General features: G+C 42.6%; 1 protein-coding gene and 1 pseudogene across 3 annotated transcripts in view; one reads left to right on the top strand and one right to left on the bottom strand.

Moving 5' to 3' along the window:
• The window catches only part of FSTL4 (follistatin like 4), a 695,481-nt gene that overhangs the window by 575,448 nt on the left and 98,385 nt on the right, over window positions 1–21,648 (bottom strand). The gene's annotated exons all lie outside the window — the stretch shown is intronic.
• LOC143834590 (U4 spliceosomal RNA) lies at window positions 15,924–16,000 on the top strand (annotated as a pseudogene).

The following is a 21,648-nucleotide window of genomic DNA, read 5'->3' as shown; positions in this document are numbered from 1 at the left end:
TGCAGCCTTACTGTCAGAGCCCACAAAGATGTCTCTTGGTTGCTTCTTGCGTGCAGTCGCCTTTGAGTAGACTCTGTATACTTTGTCAATCCGAATCTCTTCCTCCTCTAAGTAGTCTTCCAGGCTTTCGGTGATTTCCTTCCCTAGGTCTGTTTTCTCAAATTCTTCCGAGACGCCTTTGATTTTTATGTTCCTAGCTTTAGATTCTACTTCCAGGGCTTTGGGTTTATCTTCTGCCACTCTCTCCCGCTCCTGTTGATTAACTTCCAGACATTGGATTCTCGTTTGGTGTGTTGCCAGCTGAGTTGTGTTTTCATTAGCTGTTTTTTCAAACCGTCGATTCTGTCTGAGAGCTCTTTCTTGGTATCTTGAATTTCCTTTTCAACCTTTTGGACTACTTTCAGTATTTCTGAGTTGCCTTTGTATAACAAATGAAACATCTGTGCATTAGTTAAGTTTTCCATTGCCGTAAACAGTCACAGATCACAGACAGGGCGTCTCGTGAGAGTTCGGGTGATCAGGAATTATCAGTTAGTTGATCTCCATATGCTGTCAACATCTCCCGCTGAGCTCTCCTTAACAAATTCTTAAGCTCTTTCTTTTGTTTGTTTTAACGAGTGTATTTATCTGGCTTGCCTCCTGTCCAAAGAAAGAATTCCCTTGTAAATTGGTTAGGGGGGAAGAAGGGGGGCTAGTGCCTGGCTTTAAAAAAGAGGAAAGCAAACAGAGAACTCACAGTCTTTACGTTGTTGATTCATCAGACTTCGGCTCTTAAGCTGGAAAGAAATAATCTGGGAAAAATGCAGGATTTTATGCGGCTGGTCGTTTAAAGCTTGGAAAATTGTTTACGACAAGGACGCCATTATGGCCCCGAGCACAGGCAGTGGTGATCCAGAGAACTTGGTCTCCGCGGATCTGTAGGACCCTCAGGATGCTGTTCCCGGTTCCTGGGGCGACAAACGAGCGAGATTTGCGCATCCCGCTCAGATCTCCCAGTTGCTTCTGTTCCTGGCCCTCTGCTTGGCTCGAGAGCTCGTTACAGAATGGGCTAGCATAGCGCCATCTTCAGTTGTCTCAAGGCTTGCTATTTTTTCTCTGTGGCAAGCAACCATTGAGATGTAAACCAGTCACAGGGGAGTAGGGGCAATAACCCACCAATAACCCAATGTGCTTTTAGCCAAAGGTAGATTGATGCAAGGGCAACTCTAGCCTCTACCTTCATTGATCCACTTTCTAATCCAATCCATGAATTGGAGATACATTTTGATGTCTGGAGGACCATTCTAAGAAATATTGACTGGACCCATTCTAATATCCAAAAACACAAAGAGGGTGGGGCCAACAAGGTCCCATAGAGCATCTATGAGATCATCTTAACATGAAAAAGTTTAAGCGAATGAATGAAGTAGGCAATAGAACTTCACTCTACATTGGGCAGATCTTTCTTCCAAATGTGACACATTTCTGCAGTGCTCCACACTGGAGCCAGAAAATTGAAAGATTATCTGAAGATACCTGAAAGACCCCACCTGTACCAGTGTTCTCCCAGCTATGGCTGAGAGACCATAGCTGCTACTTCTCAGACATGGAACAAAGGTTTTTTCAGTGTTAATTGTTAGAGCTTCATCCCTACAATAATCCACCAACCTTGCCAGACCTCTTTTTAGGCCTACCAGTGTTCTTGACAATAGCACTGTGTCACCTGCATAAAGTAAGGCTGGATTACTCTTAAGTGCTAGTGCAGGGTATGTGTGTGTGACAATCAACCGGATCAAGGCAACTTAGTAGAGCACTAATATAATAGACTATAAATTAAGCCCGCTGTAGAAGAAATACAGTGGGCGCTAGCAGAAGGGGGAGGCAGACTGTAGGAAAGGAAGGAAGAAGAGGAAAGGAGGTATGGAAGGAAGAAAAATGGCAAGGGGTGGTTGACGGGATGGGTAGAAGGGAGAAATAAAGGAAGTAAAGGAGAAAGACAGGAAGCAAGTGACAGGGAGAGACAGAGCGACAGGAAGGAGATGGAGAAATAGAGAAAGTTAGGAAGTCAGGAAGTAAGAAGGAAGAAAGGAAGGTAGCCAGAGAGGTAGGTGAAAAGGGAGGGGACAGGGAGGTGTGAAGGGTGGGGGGAATCGTGAGGGGGCAAATCATGAGGGGGAGGTGGCGAGGGAAGAGGGGGATAGAGAGGAGTGTGTATGTGGGTGTGTGGGGTGGGGGAAGGGGTGGGAGAGCGTGATGAGTGGGTGGCTGTGTGTGTGCATGTCTGTGGGCGCGGGGAAGTGGCGGCTGGGGGGCAGTCACGGGGGTTTGGCTGGTGAGGCTGTGTGTGTGTGTGCATGTCTGTGGGTGCGGGGAAGCGGCGGGGGGCAATTGGTGGGCAGGGAGGTTGTGTGTGTGTGTTTGTGTGCGTCTGTGGGTGCAGGGAAGCAGCACGGTGGGGGGCATGGCCATGGGGGTTTTGTGTGTGTGTTTGTGTTTGTGTGTGTCTGGGCGCAGGGAAGCGGCGGCGGCACGATGACCACTGGGAAGGGACCCCGGGCAGGAAAGGAGCAGGGACGCCATGTCTGTGACGTGGCGTCTCTGCTCCTTTCGCGAGGGCGAGGGGAAGCCATCAGGAGTACTCACCGTCAGGGAAGGCTGCTTCTCCTTGTGTGCGGTGAGTCCCCGGCCTGGCAAGGCGAGGCTGGGCCAAGCAGCTAATGGGAAGACGCTTTGTGGCTCCTGATTGGGACCTCTGAGTTTTTATCATGGACAGAGCCTGCTCTTTCTCCTCCCCCTTAGGGCTTACTCTTTTATTTATTCTGCTCCGCAGGATCGGTTAAAAATAAAAAGCATTGGGGCCAGCAAACAGCCCTGTCCAACACGTTTACTTGTTTCAGTTGGTTCACTAAGTAACTCTAAAGGCTGTCTGCCTATGGAGGGTGCACATCAAATTAAGAAGACAATGTATGTTAATTAAAGCTACTTTTAGATCAATTTTTAACAAAACTAGGGATCTGTGGAAAAGTTTAAAAAAAAAATCTATACATACTTTACCAATTAATTTTGTGTGCAAAATATATTAAAAGTTGGAACATTGTTACCATTTCTTTTTTCCACAATAATGTCACAAGCACATTAATTTCTAGTGCTGATTAAAAGTGATATTTTGTAACAAAGTGTGTATTTTGTTTTGGGTTTTTTGCTAGAATGATATGACCAGATTTAATTACTACCTTACTGTGTGCTAAAATCTATCAAATCACGTTCCTCGATGCCATGTAATGAAATATGCATTTGTCCTGAACCTGGAAGGTGTTTATCTGAAGAATGTTTGACATTTGTGACAATATAGTCATCAATCTCCCAAATGCAAATTGTATTTTCAGCTAGCGGTACTGCTTGTACTGGTTTATTTTATATTTATGAAATATATTCCTCTCCCCCTATACTTCCCTTGCAAATGAAATGCATTACAGTCTTGACTGAGAGTTTAGGAGAAGGGACTGTGGCCCTCGAGATGCCCTTGGATCACTTCAAAAGCACTTGTGTAGATACTGAATAGTTTTTGTCAAAAGACAAATACTCAAATGACAGCCTCACAACATTGCTTTTCATTCCCATTGGTAATGTACTGGTGTTTATGACATGCCATGCACCATTTAATTAATTACATCCCATCATCATTATTTCAGTCACCCTTTATTTAGAGATCAGTACACACCGTAAACTGTTATTTATGATAATGTTCAGTTTCAGTACAGCCTCATTTTAGAAGATGTTTTACAGACTTGTGTCTTACAAATGATGGACCATAGCTATTACCATATTCAACCAAACAAACTTCACAATTCAATTCAGTCCTGATTATTTTATTAGCTATCATTTTTGATTTGATATTACAATCAGAACATTCCATACTAGAAAAGAAATTATATTTGAAGACAGCAGGAACAACTCACATATTCAGTAATTTTCTTCAATTCTGTTTAATATTTTGAAATAAATCAGATTATAAATTGTATCAGATTATGTGTATTTTATTGACTGATCTCTCTCTGCCAGCAGAACAATGTCCCTGTGACCTATTTTGGGAGTACTGTGTGGGGTCTGTGACATAATTCATGAGGCACTTTACAAATGTGCCACCTCAGGTAACTTATTATGCAGGGTATTTTTTAAAAAAATTCTAGCATATAGCACATTAGAAGTATATTCAAATTAAAATTGACCAACACTTGGTAAATTATATACAATACAAACATAAGAACAGCAAGATCATAATCATAGATAAAGCCAATAAATTAAATTGTGAAGCCCTGAATTACACAGCATGGAAGGTTTCTCCCTTCACTGACTTGCAGTGTATCCTTGACAGGCTGGACAGGCTGGACACAGGCTGACAGGCTGGACGTATGGACGCAGGGCTAATCCCTGCGTTCACATGATGGTGCTGCCATTCCAGCCCCTTCCAAGGCCTGTCACAGATTGGAGCCTCACTTGGTGTGCACGAAGGGAATGCAGGAGAATCCACATTCCCTTTTCACACCACAGGGGCCAACGGGGCCTATCCAATGGCAGGCCTGTGTGGATGGAAAGAGCCAGGCATCGAGGCCCAACTCCTCCCTGCCCTACAGAGGCCAGGAGGGGGCAAAAATGCCCCGGTCAGCTTCAAGGTGCTTCACAGTGCCACAGGGCAGACTGGGGCCTTTTTACTTTGCAGAAAGGTGGGATTGCATTCCGACACAATCCCACCCACCTTCCTGGAAAAAAACACCCACTGCAGAGGAATCTGTAAGCAGGGGGACACATTTCAGAGGCAGTCCAGGTCCCCTCCGGGAACACAGAAAACTGCAGAGCATGCAGCTAAGCAGGTACTTACCACCGGTGGCCTGGAATGGTGCTGCTGGTGCGGAATTGACCACAGTAGAACTGGGTATGTTAGATAAAACTAAATACATGTTTGTTTGGTGACTATATTGTGAAGACTGCAGGTTCATTCATACAGCCACAGTAGTGCAAGACATCATGTCTTGCAGTGATAAATTTCTTCCCTCCCTTTTGGCTACAAGAAGAAATAAAAGGACTGCACCGGTCACAGGAGATACAAAATAAGGTCAGGGCTGATGGTGCTAATCAGATAAATAAAATATAACTGATTTGCATCACTGGCCTTGGCCTTATTTTTTGTCTCCATTTTGGCTACACCACCCTTCTCTCCCTCTACGAGTACTGTCATTGGGGTCAAAGTTGTATGATTTTTTTACATACATGTGGTCAGGAGGACAGGGAGATTTACTTTTCTAAAGATGGCATTCCAGAACCTGCACAAATAGCTTAAGGGTTGGTGATGCCTCAGGATAGCACCGAATTAGCAACTGTAGAATGGTTTAGTGATGGTAGCATGCAATATCAATGCTCAAGTGACCAGAGTATTGTAATCTGGTCAGTGGTATACCTTGCATCTTTTGTGCTTGGTGCGGGTGGGGGGGGGTTGGTGATGTGGGGCAGGTGAGCAAGGCTTGTCGATGTGGATGCCATTTTCTGAAGTCCTTCAGTACTTGGGGAAATGCTTTTACTGCTACCAGTCCCGTTGCTGCAGGTGTTAGAATCCACAGGTGGTAGGAAAGACATTGTTCTGAGCAGCCTCAAGCCACCCCCAAGGCTCCTTCCAACCTCATACTATGAATCACTGTGGCTCCTTCTTGAGGCTGTTCAGTTTTCCTATGCACCCAACCCCAGTGTGGCTGGGGATACACCATTGCCTATCAGATCATTTTATCCATGGACTCAGTTGCAGCTTCACTTGCAGTGTCAGCCCCCAGTGGGGTGCCTCTGGGTCAAGCATGTTGCCTGGAGGAGGAGGAAGAAAGAACAAATGCAGATGTGGTGGCTAGGCAGAGGGGTTAAGGAATACTGGTGCTGGGGTGGTCCACTGTCAGTATGCCAAGTGTGCAGTGTTGACAGTGAAGGAGAACCAGGATTGGAGGACTACAAACACTGCCCACCCTAAATGGAGGGAAGCTCCCAAGAGGAAAGTGGTATCCCTGGGCTTGCTGGCCTCACCCCCTGGGCTGGCCCTCACTTCTGCTCACTGAAATGGATGGAGGCAGCAAGGCAACAAGGGTCCAGTGGCACCCCCTCAATGTGGCACACAGGGCATGTGCCCTGCTTGCCACAACTGAGATATGCAATTGAGTCTAGCACTATGATTGCTAGCCTCCATGTGTGGCCCAGGTGGCACCCTATTGAGGTTCCTGTCCTCCCTCTGCTCCAGCTTCAAATCTCAAGGAATTTCCTAATCTGGACTGGGTAATCTGATGCTCCCATACCCCACCTATGGCCCCAGTCGAAATTATCCTTTCATCTATTTAACAAACAATGACTTGGAAGAATTGACACTAAAACCTCTGGCTTGCCCATGCCAGGAGATGCAGCTGAAGCCCTCATACATACTTCTGACCACAGTGTGCACCCTCATTAGCATAACCAAGCATTCCCAGGGATCCCTTTTGACCATAAAAGAGGCTATGCTGGGAATCGTGGGGCCTGCATGTATAAAAGATATATAGGGTTCTCCCTCCTATATTTGGAATTACTTGTCTCACCAGGATAACAGATCCATTTGTTCCACATAATGTATTTCTGGAAAGGCCTTGGAGGAGGAGTGTGTCTCATGGCTTAAGTGCCACATAACACCCACTCAGGGTGGCTGTTGCACCCCTGAGTGCCTTCTCCTCAAACTGACTTGCCTGTCTGTCCAGCAGCCAGCCATTCGTCTTCAGTCCCCCACCTCTGACCACCGCCTCCTCCGTTCACTTCCCTCTGATGCTGCAGATCCTTGCTGTGTGAGAGCTAACCCTGCCAGTGAGTTCCATAACAGCTGCCTGCAGCCTTTCCAGGTCCAGGGGGGGACATAAAGGTTGTCCGCAGAATTCTTCCACCACCCCCCAATCTAGCGCCCGCTGTATTCCTAAATATGACAGGCCGGGCCCCTAGTCTATTAATAAGGTCCAGAGATCAAGAAATAATGATACAAAAGGTTACTGAGCATTTGCCAACCAGTTCAGAAGGAATTTGCGATGTTTGCTATATCAGCTAATTAATCCTGAGATCGACTCACTAGAATAATTACCATTGATTGCAATAAGTTTTTCTGACAAACTCATTGATGATGAAGATCGCAGCATCTCTACTGATACACACAATTATATTTTGTTTGCCATGGCTGCTGCAAATAGATCATAAAATATATACACCATTCCAGTGCCTTCCCTAGGGTAGGTTCTGCCACTAGCTGCTTTAAATCTAAGGGCTTCCAGACACCAGAGAAGCAGAATAGATTCAATAGAAGTTTTACCATGCCATCCTAAGCAGGTCTACTCTTGTCTACTCAATAGACTTGCTACAAGAAAGTGTTCTTGGGACTGTACTATGAGACTTTTTGTAATATGCAGTGTTGTTGTATGAACAATATACCTATACAATTCTATTTTTGTTAGTTTTGCCATCTTATCAGTAATTTATTCTACCTTTAGCCAAAAAGAGACAATACATGGATTGGGTCCAAACAGATTTTCAGTTGGGGAAAAAGGGATGATGGAATCCCTTTTGACCATCAAAAAGGCTATGCTGGGGATCATGGGGCCTGAATGTATAAAGCTATATAGGGGAGGGCTATAGTAAGGTAGAATATTATGTTATTATTTGAGATGGGAGGGCAAGGAAACTTTCCTTTTGAGATGGGGAGGCAAGGAAGCTTGTAGCCAGATGTGGATGTTGGATTTTCGTAGGGCAAACTTTAATAAACTCAGAGACATGATGAGTGTCATACCATGGACGAGAATGCTGGAAGGGAAGGGAGCATGTGAAGGGTGGGCACCACTCAAACAAGAGCTATTGCATGCTCAATCAATGACTATCCCAGAGAGACGAAAACACTTCAGGAGGATGAACAGAAAACTTCAAGAGGAACTAAGAAAGAAAAGGGAAATATTCAGGAAATGGAAGGACAGGGCTCTAAAGAAGAGTACCTACAGGTTACTAGGCACTGTAGATCAATCATCAGAAAGGCCAAAGCTGAGAGTGAGCTAAGATAGGCCAGGGAAGCCCATTGTAACAAGAAAAGATTTTTCAGTTATGTGAAGAGCAAGCATAAAGTAAAGGAGGCAATAGGCCCACTGTTGGGTGCAGATGGACAAACTCTAACAGAGGATGTAGAAAGGCTCAGCGTTTATTTTACATCTATTTTTTGCCTACAGGTCAAAGGGTTTAGGCACATCTAGAGATGGCAGTAGCCAAGGGATAGTGTCTGGGTGGCAGGTTGACATGGACAGAGAGGTTAACGAGAGGCATTTAGCTGCACTGGATGAGTTCAAATCCCCTGGGCCAGATGAAATGCACCTGAGAGTGGTCAAAGAACTTTCCGGAGAACTTGCAGAACCCTTGTCCATCATCTTCGGGACCTCTTTGAGGACTGGAGAAGTCCCGGAGGACTGGAAGAGAGAAAATGTTATTCCGATCTTCAAAAAAGGGAGGAAAGATGACCCGGGAAACTACAGACCAGTGAGTCTGACCTCTGTTGTAGGGAAGATAATGGAGCAGATATTAAAGGGAGCAATGTGCAAACATCTGGAGGACAATTTGGTGATCCAAAGAAGTCAGCATGTATTTGTCTCCAATAGGTCCTGTCAGACCAGCCTGGTTTCCTTTTTTGACCAAGTAACAGGTTTGCTGGATTGTGGAAATTTGGTTGATGTTGTTTACTGGGATTTTAGTAAAGCTTTTGATAAGGTTCCCCATGATGTTCTGATGGATAAATTGAAGGACTGCAATCTGGATTTTCGGATAGGTGGATAGGGAATTGGTTAGAGAACCGCACTCAAAGAGTTGTTGTCAATGGTGTTTCATCAGACTGGAGGGAGGTGAGTAGCGGGGTACCTCAGGGCTTGGTGCTTGGCCCGGTACTTTTTAACATATTTATTAAATCTAGATGAGGGGGTGGCAGGACTACTCATCAAGTTTGCATATGATACCAAATTGGGAGGACTGGCAAATACTCCAGAAGATAGAGACAGAGTTCAACAAGATCTGAACACAATGGGAAAACGGGCAAATGAGAACAAGATGCAATTTAATAGAGATAAGTGTACAGTTCTGCATCTGGGTTGGAAAAATGAAAAGCATGCCTACTGGATGGGGGATATACTTCTAGGTAACACTGTGTGTGAACGAGACCTTGGGGTACTTGTGGATTGTAAACTAAACATGAGCAGGCAGTGTGATGCAGCGGTAAAAAGGCAAATGTCATTTTGGGCTGTATCAACAGGGGCATCACATCAAAATCACAAGATGTCATAGTCCCATTGTATACGGCACTGGTCAGACCACACCTGGAGTACTGTGTGCAGTTCTGGAGGCCTCACTTCAAGAAGGGCGTAGATAAAATTGAAAGGGTACAGAGGAGAGTGACGAAGATGATCTGGGGCCAAGGGACCAAGCCCTATGAAGATAGGTTGAGGGACTTGGGAATGTTCAGCCTGGAGATAAGGAGGTTGAGAGGGGACATGATAGCCCTCTTTAAGTATTTGAAAGGTTGTCACTTGGAGGAGGGCAGGATGCTGTTTCTGTTGGCTGCAGAGGAGAGGACACGCAGTAATGGGTTTAAACTACAAGTACAACGATATAGGCTAGATATCAGGAAAAAAAATTTCACAGTCAGAGTAGTTCAGCAGTGGAATAGGCTGCCTAAGGAGGTGGTGAGCTCCCCTTCACTGGCAGTCTTCAAGCAAAGGTTGGATACACACTTTTCTTGGATGCTTTAGGATGCTTAGGGCTGATCCTGGGTTGAGCAGGGGGTTGGTCTAGATGGCCTGTATGGCCCCTTCCAACTCTATGATTCTGTGATTCTGTTATATAGAATGAAAAAACTGACTGGATCCCGTTACATAGAGATATACATTTATTTATTACATTTTAATACCTCCCTTCCCACGTGTGTGTGTATGTTGGGGGTGGGGGGCTACAACCAAAGATTTAAAGTAACTTTAAAATTAAATACTAGGTATATGTGTCAATATGGGTTAGGGATTATGGATGTGATGAAAAACAAGTTCAAAGCAACCATCTGCCATTTGCTCCTAAGCATTTTCTGTCCTCCTCCTCCCTCCTATCCACTCTTTCTCCTCCGCTCTCTTCCTTTTCTCGTTATTGAAGTCAGCTTCCTTTACACCATCACATTCTTTATTGTATCTGTCCATTATCCCCATTATATTCATTAAAGGTCCAATCATAGATATTAGGAAAACATCTCTAAAACATCTTGGGACAGTTTCAAAATGATTATGAAGGAAGAGTCTGAAAAACAACAGCAATATGTTGTGTTCTCTATATTGTGTGCAACTACAATTGTATTAATTTTTAAAACCACACATGACACTTTCACACTTGCATACTGTATTCTACTGGAAGAGTGGACAATCATACATAATAAGACATTGTCTTATTATTTAATTTTTAAATGGGATCATGCCTATGTAACCTACCAAAATCTGATTCACGATACATTGTCCTACAGATCTACAGTTCAGAATGTGATATTTCTAAAAGGATGGATTATTTGTTCATATAGGAGAATGTGGATAGCTCTGATCATAAGGTATGTTTACATTCTACTATCATATATTTTGGTGGCTGCTGGTGCTAGATAGGGCTGCTGTAGAAATGTCATAGTTACTTCTTTGGAATATGAATATGACCAGATTGTAAAGTCTAGCTATGCTATAATCTAAGCATGATTTCCCACAGAACTTCTATTCTGGCCAAGATTCTGTCCATGCAGTCAGCATTCGGATCGATCAAGTTGATAGGAATAAAAATGTACAACAGTTGTTTAATGGTGACTGCTTATTTTAATGAAATTGTTGTTGATTAGACTAGGCCACCCCCCCCCCAAAAAAAAAGCATCCTTGTGTTTCATATCTTGTCTTTATGTTTAGATATTTTTCTTGCAAAATGTTATATAATTGCCATCCCTACATACTGAAAATCTTCTGTTCCCAAAGGGTTTTTTTTTTTGCGGGGGGAGGGGGCATTTATGCTACACAAGCCATCATTCTTTTTTTTTTCAGCTAGAAGAATTCTCTGATGCCCACTGGATACCCACCCTGCTTTGACAGAACCACTAACGCCTAGTTGCACTAACAGCTATTAAATATTTCCCATTACTATATACAAAAAGAAAAGGTCCAAAGGGTATTTGTAAGAGTCGAGAGATGGGGTTGTGTGGGTAGAAAAGTTAAAGTAATAGGCATATCATTACATTTGAAGAAGGAAGATATGCACAGGTGACAGCTGTCAAAAACTGGAGTACAGCACATACGAGAAATGTGATTTCTAGACATTATGCAGGGAAGTAATTTACATATACTCGGCCAGAAACAGCTTCTAAATTGTACCTGTGTTGGCTGGTGCTTGTTATGGCTGTACCAGCAGCTGTGGTTGTTGAATTAAAAACATGGTTATACATATGCATGGGGAGATCAGCATAAATGTTTTAAAAAGAAACTTGGGATGAACTTACCCTGAAATGAACTGTTGACAGATCCCCTAAGAGTATTACATCTCCATTCCAATGTTAGTTAATTTCCAAATAGCATTTTCAGTTACAATGAATGTCTGATTTGCCCAGCTATTAAAATAAAGACCAACCTAGTATTATCTGAGACAGATATCTCTTAAAAGTAGAGGTGCAAGTTTACTGCCTTTTTTCCAAATCCCCCCAGTACTTACACTAGTTATAAAAATGCTGCAAAACTCCAAACTCTGATAGTAGGCTTCTTGTTTGATACCCCTAGCCCATGACCTGGGAAACTCCTGAATTTGATCATAATAGCTTCTCCTTGTACATCTCCTTGTACATCTCCAACTGTACATTCCAACAGATTTAGAGCTAATTGGCAGTCAGACTTCATCTCAGGAAATGGGATATCAGGGTAGCCAGGATAAAAGCGGAAGAAATATCAGAATGGAAAAGAATCTACTAAAGATAGATAAAAAGGAATAAATACCTTGACTATTTGAAACATATCAAAGATGCAGGAATTGAGAGCACTAATGCAAAAAGTAACTGATGGAATCTGCTCTCTCTCTCTCTCTCTCTCTCTCTCTCTCTCTCTCTCTCTCTCTCTCTCTCTCTCTCTCTCTCTCTCTCTCTCTCTCTCTCTCTCTGGTACCTTCCTGTTAATATCATTTATTTATTTATTCATTCATTCATTCATTTATTTATTTAGGAAATTTCTATGCTGCTTCTCCAATGACTTACAGAATAAAACAAAGTGAAAACATAAAAGGCCATAAACTCAACACTAAAGATACAGCTGCAGTATAAAAGAATAAAATATTAATTAGTGTAAAATGGGTCTCAAAGCAGTTCTCAGGCTAATATAAAAATAATGGTTAAAAATCTACCACTGATTAAAAGCCAGGGCAAAAAGAATTGTTTGGACGTCTACATCAGTGGCCCGCAACCTTTTGGCTGCCGCGGACTGCTGCTCCGGAGTGGGGGGAGAGGGCGGCCCGGGGGGCCGCGCATGCGCGGCTGCTCCAGCGCGAACGCGTGTGCGCAGACTTTTGCGCATGCGCATTTGCACCCGGCAGGGGCGCAAACGCGCGTGCGTGGCAGTCTGCGCATGCGCATTTGCGCCGCCGCCATGCCAGTGGCCACGGCTCCCCCTCCCGGCCCCTTCGGGCCGCCAGCAAATCGGCCGCCAAAGCGGCCGATTAGCTTGCGGCTCGGCAAGCTTCTCTTCCCCCCCCCTTCCCGAAACAAGAAGCTGGCCGGGCCGCGAGCTAATCGGCCGCTTTGGTGGCCGATTTGCTCGCAGCCTGGCGAGCTTCTCGCTTCGGGGGGGGAGGGAAGAAGGAGCCGCGGCCCAGCGCCAAGGCCCTAGCGGCCCGGCACCGGGCCACGGCCCGTGGGATGGGGACCACTGGTCTACATTACCTTTGAACAATCTTCAGGTATCGTATAATGAATACAATGAATTTTTGAAATATTTTGGATATTGACAATTGCATATATATCTTGCATATTCCAACTAAACTGACTTTTCTGCAGTTTGGACAGCCCATTCTGTTCCAGGAGAGGCATAGTGGATCAGCTGTAAATGTGAAATGTTTGACTGGGATGGGGAAGGGTGTTTTATCCGCCATCTGTGGGATCATTAACTTCTTGTGATTACTGGGGTTTTTAATTTGAAAGTCATTTTACTGGATTGGATTGTTATATTTTATTCTGTTTTATCTTGTTGTAAGCCACCTTGATTCGACTTTGTTGGGAGGGGCGGGATAGAAATTAAATTATAAATAAATAAATAAAATAATAGACTTAAAGACTTCTGGTTGTTGCTTTTATGATGACATAACTGTGCCCTAGGAGACAGATGTTTTGGAAAGTTCTGCATCATTTGGGAGATTGCACATAATCCAATCTGTGTCACACAGTGTCCATCAGGAATTGATCAGCAGAGCCGGGATTCCAGAAGCCCCCCACCCCACCCCTAAGCACCATGAAATTGAATTAAGGGATCTAATTTAACAGATCTCTGGATGTGCCTACCACTCATCCTTTTCTTCATTTTTTCCTGTTGGGGGAAATGGCAAGGTTTTTTTTTTTTTAACGAAATGGCAAAAAAAGAAAAAGAAAAAAAAGAAGCAAGAAATGAGCAACAGTTGAAGAATAGTAAATTAATAGCATCAAAGGAACTTGCTCTTCCCTCAACCTTAAAGAACAGAAGTGTGTTCCCTTTATAACTACCCCCCCCCCAAGGATGGGGAACCAAGCTAATGTTAATAATCAAAATGAATCAAAGTGGTCTGTAGTCCAGATGAGGGTCAAACATAGATATCAAAGGTCCAGGTTCCTGTATTCCAAACAAGTTCTAGATAGGCCCCAAAGGGCAGCTGTTTATAAAGCTAATGGCACCACATTTGCACAGAAAATAATCATCCCTCTAATCTCTTACAGTGAGTGACTGACAATCATATTTTTTTACCATTCCACTGAAGACCTTGAACATGCCATCCTTCTTAGTTCTGGTCTGTTTACTTTCACAAGGTGAGGAAGGAGGGATGGAGTGGCAGATTTTTAACCAAATAACACCAGTATTGCATCACAGCTCACTAGTTGCCTGTCTACCAAGTTTCAAGCAAATTGGATCAAGAGTTCTTGTTCTACAGGGACTTAACAAAGTGCCCACAACCTTTGTACTTGTAAAGAAAAAAGTTCTCTGCAGTTTATTGTAGGAGGTTTGGAGAACTACAGCTCTCTTTGACTTGTCAAACATACAAACACCTTTATTGCCATATTCAAAACATTTTAAAATATGTAATTAAACGAGATGGAATCATTCATGTCTTAAGTTCCTGAAGCATAATAGCTAATTGCTACAATTCCGCCACCTTGTCAGAGCTTGATTGGAAAGAAAAAGTGATATTTTATGGTTATCAGATTAACTTGTAAAAGGTAATTAGAATCATAGAATCATAGAATCATAGAATCATAGAATCATAGAATCATAGAATCATAGAATCATAGAGTTGGAAGGGGCCATACAGGCCATCTAGTCCAACCCCCTGCTCAACGCAGGATTAGCCCTAAGCATCCTAAAGCATCCAAGAAAAGTGTGTATCCAACCTTTGCTTGAAGACTGCCAGTGAGGGAGAGCTCACCACGCTCAATGTTGAATAATTGGCTGGGAAAAAAAACACTGATCTCATGTCTTGCAATGATACAGTTAGAAGGGAGAAATGCCATTGCCTGGGAAATCAGTAGGATCAAAGCAAAACATGAGTATACACTTAATTGCTGGTAAGTATTTAAACTTGAAAAAGAATGGGTTATTCATGGGAGGGGGTTTGTAACTCCAAAAATCTTAAATTTGAATTCTCATTCTGAGAAATCACTGTGACAACTCAAATCCCTGGTGTCCTTCCTCTTCTCCAATAAACTGCAGATAACTGAGAACAAGCCTTCAGACATTTTATTGGGGTAGTAACACCCAACTGCATTTCCATATATCATTGAAGCGTAAATGATCTCCTATTATTTGGGATAATTAGATTAGATAAATAAGGTAATGGCCTCAAATTATTAAGTGGAGGCACTGGGAAAAGTAGATTTTTTTTTTTACTTTATTGAAGTCTTCTATATATACCAGCAATCATGCTGGATTGTCTCAAATTGTTTTATTAATGTAATATAGTCATTATTATGGTACTAGACCAGTAATCAAATTACAATGTACATAAAAGTATTAATTGGTAATTTAAAATAGTGTAAAATTTAAAACATTCCAACTGTAAGAATCATTGAGGTTACATTTTTAAATTCACACTCATTATCTCTAGCAATACAGACTATCTTTACCTAAGTTGCTCCGAATTCACCAAGCTCTTACTTGTTTGTTTATTTGTTTGTTTGTTTTAGGATTGTTAGAGAAAACCATCATTTTTGTTTTTCAATGGTTGACCTCTAGCTGGTTCATTCAGCAATAAGTAGCCAGCAAAACCAAGGCCCTCCTCATTTAATTTGGTGTTCTTGATAACAGGACAGCATCATCTGCGTACAGCAGTAACGAGATATGTTTGTTAGCTAATCTGGGAGGATGTAATTCACTATTCCGAAAATGTTCAACCATATATCATTTATAAAGATGTTAAACAATAGGAGTGATTGGACGCAGCCCTGCTTGACTTCCCTAAGTGCTTTAACAGAGTTTGTAAGATGACCTTGGATATTGCACTTAATTCTGATGGTGGTATTATCATACATAGCACGAATCAAAAATAGAAGACGTCTATCCTTGTTAGTCTTATCTAGTTTCTCCCATAATAATTTCCTTGACACAAAGTCAAAAGCCGATTTCAAGTCAACAAAAGCTGCATACAGCTTTGCTCAGTGGCAGTATCATAGTCAATGAGGTTAATCCAAGGCAAAATTATTGCTAATTGAATGCATTTCTTTTACTTATTTAAATATGTATTCATTTTATTTACTCCTTTATTTATGCATCTGACAGATTTTTATTGTACTTTTATTGTTGTTTTATTCATATTGGAGCCAGCTTGACTTATGCAATGGAGAAAGTAGGCTAATAGATGTTTTAAATTAATAATAATTTCAATTCATAATTATTAATAATAACCAGAGTGAGGTGGTAAGACATTTTATATTTATTGCTTTTAATGTTCAATATTTAAAATCTTTGATATTTTAATATATAGCATTTAATTTAATTTACATTTATTGTTGTTATCTTATTTGAGGAGTGAGTGTAATTTAACTTATAAAGCTATATACACACTGTGATTTTCAATTTGTGTTTTTGTATCTCATTTATTATTCCAGTACAGAACTCTGCCATATTTTCTCCAAAGCCACTGCAATCTATCAATAGTATTCTCCAAAGTCTGTATCATTCTCTAATTAACTATTTGACCTGTTGCTATTATTTTATACCTAGTGTCAGTTGTTGATAAATAAGCAACCTATTCATTTCTTCATTTATTGAAAAATGTCTTCTATATACAAGTCTCTGTCTTGTGTTATACGCATGATTCATAAACAGCCATCCAGAAAATCCAAGGACATTGCAGAAAAATGTAAGGAAACCCAATGTAACCAAATTAATTAACAGGGTAGGTAACCGATACATACTGATGAGAACAAGCAACAGAAAAATTGGTTACAGCAATTCCTAATCCACCAACCCAAGAGCATAGAAGGTTTTCACTCTGTAGGAGACAATAACTGGAAGACAACTCCTACATGGCTTGAGAGTTGCAATAACCTTATTTAAATGTTTATACTTACATACATGAAATACATAGCTCACTTTTAAGATTACTGATGATCTTTCATTTTCAATACTACCTTCTATTTCTCAAAGATTCCACAAATATTCAAGCATAAGGGGGTGGGAAATGCTTCTGCACTGGCTTGTACAACTGAAGTTATCAGTAATTTAATAACAGAACCCAACAGAGGCTGGCGCCCAGAGGGGTCACTCCATGGTGCCTCCCCCCTGTTTCAGCCTGCCATTATATCCGGGTTTTGGAGCTGGATAGCCAAGGCAACCCGTTGAGGGGCAGGCTGTGGTGGGCTTCCTTGTGGTAGGGTAACCACAAGATGGCATGATTCTCTTCCCATGCTTGCCACGCTCAATGTTGAATAAAGGCCGTGGCCAAATATTTTATGCCAAATTATGGTTGTCAGTGTCCTCATTAGGCAGTTAATATCCCCCTGCAAAGCAATGTGTCTGCATGGATGCAGTGCCCCAGATACACTTCTGCATCTATTACTCAGTTACCCTAAATTTCTGATATACCATCATTATCTCAGGGACTATATGGAGAAATTGAAATATTTGTGTGCCAAAGAGAAACATCTGGTGAAGAAAATGCTGAATGAGAAGGAGCCTTCAGTGACTTTGGACATTACAAAAATGTTGCTGATTAATTCAAGGACAAACTTTTCTCTAATGTGGACTGGTTGTATTATAAGGCACTTTCATTGTTATTCATATGCCTCTGGATGTTTTACCTTTTGTTGTCTATGCACTTTGAATTTTATATCAATAAGGTTTTCTGAAATCTGGGGGGGGGATCTGAAAGTGTTAATTAATCAATGGTTTGGGGTTCTGCAATTCATTAACTTGGTATGCACAGGGCTCCTTACACATCATATCATCCAGGAGGAACTATCCCCACCCTTTCAGTGGTAAGAACTGGCATCCTTCCTGCAATCTTATCATTGATTGTGCTATTTTGTGCTGACTCACTGTGTGTAATCTGCTTTGAGTTCCTGTAAAAAAAAAGACCCACTGTAACTAATGTAAGTGAATAAATCAAATGAATGGAGAAAAAAGATTGCGGAAAGAATTCAGCAAACTTCATGAAGTAGTAAACAGAGCTGAGAGGGGGTGGGGGTGGAGCCTGGGGCTCGGGCGGGTGGGGAGCCTTTTGTAGGTGCCCGGCTGGCGAGGCTGCCGGCTCTTAGAGCCGGCAACCGTGCTTCCTGGGTGCCTGCGAAGGCCTGGACTCGGGGAGGGGGGGAGCCCTTCACAGGTGCCCAGCCAGGGTGGCCGCTGGCTCATAGAGATGGAGACCATGTTGCCTGGGAGCCTGCGAAGGTCTGGGGCTTGGGGGGGGAGCCCTTTGCAGGTGCCCGGCCAGCGTTGCCACCTGCTCTTAAAGCCAGTGACCGCACTGCCCGTGTGCCCGGGAAGGCCTGGAGCTCCCTCCACCCCACACCCGCACCGCAGTCCCTTCCCCCCTCCCCCCTCTTTCACTTTCTCTCCCTCTCTCTCTCTCTGCCTTTCTCTATGCCTGCCTGACTGCCTGCCTTCTCTCCTTCCTTCCCTCCCTCCCAGGCGGGGGCCTCTCGCACCCACCCACTGCCCGCTAGCGCCCGCTGTATTTTTCTTACAGCAGGCTTAATTTCTAGTCATAGAATAATAGAGTTGGAAGGGACCTCATGGGTCAACTAGTCCAACCCCCTGCACTATGCAGGACACTCCCATCCCTATTCCTAACATGTTTTAGTTAGAACAAAAATGTGACAGTCACACCTATGGCAAAAATACAGGAACCATCTATTTCCTTATCAACAAGTCTTATTCAAAAAGGATGCTTTTTCCAAAATGATCATATTTGGGTTCAGAGGACCATGGTATATCAAATAAAGATCGAGAAAAACAAAGTGTTCCTGCATTTGTCTCCATATTGTATTTTTAACTTTGACCTTTATTTGGAATTAATAAGCATAAAACACGGCTGAGATGCTCCTTGGCTGACTATTGATGCAGCGCAGGGCAGTTGGAAGTGGAATGCTCACTGGCTCATCTGTGGCATACGCTGCCTTGCATCAGCTAGCAGGGCAGGACCCACTGTGCCTTTAAAGGTGCCACACATGTGGATCCTGGCCTCTTACCCAGGACACCACCGAGAGCAGCTTCCCACCCACCCCCATGATTAATGATTCATCACAACTGTGTGTTAGAATAGGATGGAGCCTGTTGACAGGGAGTCCAGTGTGCGATCGGATTTCCTGGGGTTTGGGGCCTCCATATGAGGAGGCATATAAATGAGTGCAGCTGACCCAGCAGGGTGGCCAGGGGCTCAATGTCAGGCAGCTTGGGGGACAACCAACTGAGGTTTGGCTCCCCCAAACTGGTCACTTCCATTAGCGGTGGATTCCAGTAGGCAAGGGGATCCTGCTCTCCCAGTGGGGAACAGTGCAAATCTCTAGGGTGCCTCTGGACTTCGTGGGCTGTGGTGCTATCCAAGGACTGTTAGGTCACACTCCCCCTCCCATGCTGTGCTAAACCTCCTGTGGGGAGGTAATAAAGCTGTGGTTTATACCCAACATTGGTGGGTCATGTCTTATTCCAGCCCCAAAATGCCCTCCTGCAAGTCAGCACCACCTAACCTCTTGCTTTCCATGTCGCTGCCATTGGGGAGGCAGATAGCAACCAGAAACAGAACTTTTTAAGTATTGGTACCTCACCTATGAGCCTCTTGTGGCGCAGAGTGGTAAGGCAGCTGTCTGAAAGCTTTGCCCATGAGGCTGGGAGTTCAATCCCAGCAGCCGGCTCAAGGTTGACTCAGCCTTCCATCCTTCCGAGGTCGGTAAAATGAGTACCCAGCTTGCTGGGGGGTAAACGGTAATGACTGGGGAAGGCACTGGCAAACCACCCCGTATTGAGTCTGCCATGAAAACGCTAGAGGGTGTCACCCCAAGGGTCAGACATGACTCGGTGCTTGCACAGGGGATACCTTTACCTTTACCTCACCTATAAAATATTTTACCTGCTGAAGCTCACCTGGCTTTTGTTATGTGCTAGGCCAAAATGCTGACCCAATTTTTATAGTATACTTTTACATGAATCTGAGACTTTAAAAATGAAATCCATTTTTAATTGTTGAATAATTTATATTTTTATGCTTTGGCTAGGTTTTTAATTCTTGGCATTAACAAACAACATTTAAATGTTTTATGTTTTTGTTATATTTTATTTTGTAAGGTCTTAGGTAGATTCCCTTGACAGCAGACATAAGTTTTTCTAAATAAATGATTTCCCAATCTTTCCCCCTAATGTCATTGTTTTATGTGCTCTTAATCATATGTGGCAATATATTGATGTCCACATAAATCAGTGGCATTAGTTTGAGTGTCAATACTAGTCTTTAGCAAACACAAATCAGTATTTAGTCTTCCAAACAGTTATATAAGGGCCCTTTACTTCATCCCCCCTGGCCCTTTACAACACACTTAGGGTGTCATTGTCTCCCATCACTCCCAGATGGGACTATCTCGTTGCAGAGAAACAAGCTCAGGGTTCCCATTGATTTGTCATTGTCATGAGTTAAAATTTCCATGAAAATAAAATGTTCCTTATGTTCATTGCTGTGGCGTGTCTGTATCTTATTTTGAAGGGATGTTTAAACATTACCATAGCGATCAGAGAGCGTTAGGGCAGTGGTTGAGAGTAGAGGAGTAAACTACCCCCCCCCCCCACCGGACCTCAGTAAAATTGTCAAGCGTTGAGTGGTCCCCGGTGATAAAAAAGTTGGGGACCACTGATATATTATTCTAAAACAAACAAACCCTAAAATAAGTCTTCAGTTATAGGCTCAGTTTATATACTTACCCTATTAAACTTGCTTATATTCAGCAGTGAGAGTAAGTAGAAATAACGTTATCACACTATTTACAGACCTCAGGCAACTGAAATTCTTTTAATGGAAGATCACAGTAAATCTTTCAATCTTATCTCTAGCTTAACCTCAAGGGTTGCTTTCCCAAGAGGCAGACTAAAGAAACTATTAAACAGAATGGTATATCACCATGAATCTCAGAGCAGTAAATGGTTGGGAGATATTACGGAACATATTGTTTTTTAATATTAACCTTTGTTTCCTTGCACTGCTGTTTCCTTCTATAAAAATATTCAGCCCTGGAGGTATGTTTGGCAAATATAGCTCAGGGCCTGGAAGAACATTTGGCCCTGTGTAAAAGCTGCAATAAATTTCACCTGGTAGCAAAATATGTTCCTTTAAATGGATTTTTCCCCACAAACAAACTTTAACGGGTATTGCTGTGGAGTGAAACATTCACTTAGCATTTGATTTTTTTTCCTGATCCTGTACTGTTGCAAAGGATCAGGTTAATGCAAATGCACAGCTCATGCCTTTTGTCTCACCCAACTTTTGCTTGCTGCATCTATCTATCTATCTATCTATCTATCTATCTATCTATCTATCTATCTATCTATCTATCTATCTATCTATCTATCTATCTATCTATCTATCTATCTATCTATCCACGCACCTACCTACCTACCTACCTACCTACCTACCTACCTACCTACCTACCTGGATTTAGATTTCTAGGCCACTGCTCTCAGCTGGCTAGCTCATGGCAGCTAACATCAATTCCACATACATTCCAACAATAATGATTTCAATTCTATTCCAATTAAAATTATATCTATTCATCCTTTAATTTTTTTATAACCTTAAGTCTTTAAGACAGATAAGGTTACATTTTAAAAATAAATTATAAAGCTACCATTGCAGAGAATTTCCAGGGTTTTGTTCATGAACTCAGAC

Source organism: Paroedura picta, chromosome 3 (assembly GCF_049243985.1).
Source record: "Paroedura picta isolate Pp20150507F chromosome 3, Ppicta_v3.0, whole genome shotgun sequence".
Lineage (NCBI taxonomy): Eukaryota > Metazoa > Chordata > Lepidosauria > Squamata > Gekkonidae > Paroedura > Paroedura picta.
This window is presented reverse-complemented; position numbering and strand designations above follow the sequence as displayed.